This window comes from Kogia breviceps, chromosome 8 (genome assembly GCF_026419965.1).
Source record: "Kogia breviceps isolate mKogBre1 chromosome 8, mKogBre1 haplotype 1, whole genome shotgun sequence".
NCBI lineage: Eukaryota > Metazoa > Chordata > Mammalia > Artiodactyla > Physeteridae > Kogia > Kogia breviceps.
In genome coordinates, this window is record NC_081317.1 from 101069986 (window position 1) to 101073471 (window position 3486).

Below are 3486 nucleotides of genomic sequence, written 5' to 3' on the forward strand. Positions count from 1 at the left end.
GAGGTATTGGCAGCTGTTAGCAGTTTAGCTGGGACTCTTCTCTGAAAGTGGATGTGCTGATGGGTTTATGGCCACCTGTTATCTGGGGCTATCGTGTGTGCCTTTTGTCCACAAAGATTTAATTGGAACCTTAGCTCCTTGCATCACAGGCAGGAAAGCAGCACTGAAGAGGATAAAGAGAGGGGAGAAACTATCCTAAATAAAGGTGAACTGGGCTACACCGTTTTTCATTCATGCTTATCTATCATCAAACACATTAACTTTCGTCTGGGTCTGAATGCAAACTGGAAGACACAAGGGTATGGTTCCTCTCGCTTGTTATTTAGTCAAAGAGGCTCCACGTATCCAACTGCTTTCCGGAAAGAAACAAATCTTACAACAGCTTCAGGACCAAAAACAAAAGAAAAACAACCAAACAAACAAAACTATGCATATTGTTCTCAAATATAAAAACCCAACACCTACGGTCTCTGTGGCAGCACAGATTGAGCACTTCCATCTTCATATCCCAATACTAGCTCAAAGCCTGGCACGTGGAAGTCTCCAGTAAATATTTCTTGTATGGGGCTTCCCTGGTGGCACAGTGGTTGAGAGTCCGCCTGCCGATGCAGGAGACACGGGTTCGTGCCCCGGTCTGGGAAGATCCCACATGCCGCGGAGCGGCTGGGCCCGTGAGCCATGGCCGCTGAGCCTGTGAGTCCGCAGCCTGTGCTCCGCAATGGGAGAGGCCACAACAGTGAGAGGCCCGCATACCGCAAAAAAAAAAAAAAAAAAAAAAATATTTCTTGTATGAATGACTGGATGGATGGTTACATGAGAGAGTATGGCTCATACTCTCTCATGGAATCTTCGAGTGGCCCTATAGATCTATACTCTTACGGCATTAAGAGTCATCAGTGGGGCAAAGAACATAAATAATTTATAAAAGAGCAAATGGAACTATTGAGCAGAGTAGCAGTGGAGATTTCCTAACTGTGGAATTTGTAGTCCCTCTTCTAATTGTCTTAATTAACTTGGGAACTTTCAAGTTCAGGCTTAAAAAAAAAAAGGAAAGAGATTTAAAGGAACCCTCGAAAGAGAAATAGGAAGGAAGCAATAGAAATAGGAGGAGGGGAGTGTATGAGTTTGCTATTGCTGATATAACAAATTACCACAAACTTAATGGCTTATAACAACACAAATGTATTATCTTAGAGTTCTGGAGGTCAGAATTCCAAAATAGGTCTTATTGGCCTAAAACTCAAGGAGTTGGCAGAGGTGCAATTCTTCTGGAGACTCTAGGAGAGAATCTGTTACCTTGCCTTTTCCAGCCTCTAGAGGCCACCTTCATTTCTTGGCTCAGGGTTCCCTTCTACCTTCAAAGTCAGCAGCACAGCATTAATTGTCTCTCTCTCTCTCTCTCTCTTCCATTTAACTCTCTATCACTCTCTCTCTTAGCCTCTTGTCTCCCTCCTTCACTTAAAATAACTCATGTGATGACATTGGCTCATTCAGATAATCCAAGATAATCTCCCCATCTCAAGATCCTGAACTCAATCACATCTGCAAAGGCCTGTTACCATGTAAGGTAACATATTCACAGGTTCCAAGAATATGGTGTGGACATCTTCGGGGGGAAGGAGGGTCATTATTCTGCCTACTGCAGGGAGCATGGCATATGGGCTCCCTTACACTCCTGTTGCCTGAGCCTCTCTGAAAAGAGGGCATTAGGGCCAAAAGATAGAGGAGTGTATTAATAATAAAGACATTTACAAGATTCTGGGCATAAGGCAGTGTCATGCTGGAGCCCAGATGACACTTCTACCATGATGCCCTCCAGCCTAAGTACAGCTTTGGTACTCTGAAGTCTCAGGGCAGCCACCAGCAAAGCAGAGCTGTGTGTAGAGAGCATTAGCAGCAAAGAGCTTGTGTAGAGCACCTCCACAGGGAGGAATAAACTGTTTTGAGAGACCACCAAGCTGCAAATGCCCCATATAGCTGGAAAACCATGGTTTAGAGCAGCGGTCCCCAACCTTTTTGGCACTAGGGACTGGTTTCATGGAAGACAATTTTTCCACGGACGGGGCTGGGAGGGGGAGGGGAGATGGTGCTGGGATGATTCAAGCACATTACATTTATTATGCACTTTATTTCTATTATTATTACATTGTAATATACAATGAAATAATTATACAACTCACCATAATGCTGACAGAAGGCAGAGTTCAGGCGGTAATGTGAGTGATGGGGAGCGGCTGTAAATACAGATGAAGCTTCACTCACTTGCCCGCTGCTCACATCCTGCTGTGCAGCCCGGTTCCTAACAGGCCACAGAGGCCACAGACTGGTACCGGTCCCTGGCTCAGGGGTTGGGGAACCCTGGTTTAGAGGAGCTGAGGGCCTGAGAGACCATGTACTGGCTAAGAATCATCATACTTTGGGCATTAATAGAAATCATAGCACCAATAATAATAGCTATCATTTACTGAGCCCCCCACTACGTAGCAGACATGTTTCTACTCTATGCATATATTATACATTATATATATTTCAGTTAACTGTAACCATGCTAGTATTCACAGGCTAGCCAAGTTTGGAGTGTTCTCATAAATGCCCATCACTGTTAATAATCACAGTGTTGTCTATCAAACAGAACTGAGGTCATGGGACTTCCCTGGGGGTCCAGTGGTTGAGACTCTGCACTCCCAATGCAGGGGGCCCAGGTTCGATCCCTGGTCAGGGAACTAGATCCCGCGTGCCACAACTAAGAGTTTGCATGCTGCACCTAAAGATCCCGCATGCCACCATGAAGATCCCGTGTGCCACAACTAAGACCCAGTGCAGCCAAATAAATAAATAAATATTTTTTTTAAAAAAAAGAAAAGAGAAATGAGCTCTTATCTTCCTCCTGTTTAATTTTCTAATGTAATAAATAAATAAATAAATAAGGACTTCCCTGGCGGTCCAATGGTTAAGACTCCATGCTTCCACTTAGGCAGGGGCGGGGGTTCGATCCCTGGTTGGGGAACTAAGATCCTACATGCTGTGCGGTGCAGCCAGAAAAATAAAGAAAAAGCTGGTATGAATATGGGGAAATGTAAATTCATATACACTATTAGTGTGCAAATAGATACAATTCTTTTAGAAAGCAATTTGGCTTTCTATCTCTTGTCTTTCTTTTTTTTTTTCCCCTTTGGAAATTCTTTTTTTTAAAATTAACATATATTTAATTTACAATGTTGCGTTAGTTTCAAGAGCAAAGTGATTCAGCTATATATATATATGTACTTATATATATATAATTTTTCAGATTCTTTTTCATTATAGGTTATTACAAAACATTGTGCTATACAGTAGGTCCTTGCTGTTTACCTGTTTTATATATAGTAGTGCATATATGTTAATCCCAAACTCCTTATTTATCTCCCCCCCAATCTCTTGTCTTTCAAGTTATAAAATGTCCATATCTTTTAAACCTAGTAATTTCACTTCGTAGGAATCTAAGAA